The sequence below is a fragment of the Arachis ipaensis genome, chromosome B08 (genome assembly GCF_000816755.2).
Source record: "Arachis ipaensis cultivar K30076 chromosome B08, Araip1.1, whole genome shotgun sequence".
Lineage (NCBI taxonomy): Eukaryota > Viridiplantae > Streptophyta > Magnoliopsida > Fabales > Fabaceae > Arachis > Arachis ipaensis.
The window spans coordinates 128,817,172-128,817,725 of record NC_029792.2 but is presented as its reverse complement, the minus strand read 5'-3'; positions in this window follow the sequence as shown (position 1 = coordinate 128,817,725).

Sequence of the window (554 nt, the reverse complement as noted above, 5' to 3'; positions counted from 1 at the left end):
GCTACTTAGTTTAAGTTGAGAAGTTTTATTTCAACGTGTATTAGGATACCAGCTAATAAGTAAAGAATATTATATTTATTTTTAATTAATTAAAGGGTTAAGTACGATTTTGGTTACTAAAGTATAGGCGAAAAATTTTTTTAGTCCTGAACTTTTTAACATACAAAATCATCCCTAAGGTTTAATTTGGTTTTAAAATCGTTCTTACTTTAGGGACCAAAATTGTACGGAAGTTGTGACGGAAGCCGAGGTAGAAGTGGATCGTGGACAGCTTCTTCTTTTTCTTCTTCTTCCCTTTCCTCTTCTTTTTCTTCCCTTAGTTTCCCCTTTTGCAAGAGCAAAAATACTATCTTTCTCTTATTTTTTTTTTAATTTTATAATTTTTTTGTTATAGGTAATTTGGTTCAAAAATTTTAATATTAAAGCAAAAAAAACAATTTTAAAACTTGGTTTTAAATCTTAGAGAATTTTGTATGTAAAACAAAATTGGGGACGAAAAAAATTTTCGACTTATATTTTAGAAACCAAAATTATACTTAATCCTTAATTAAATC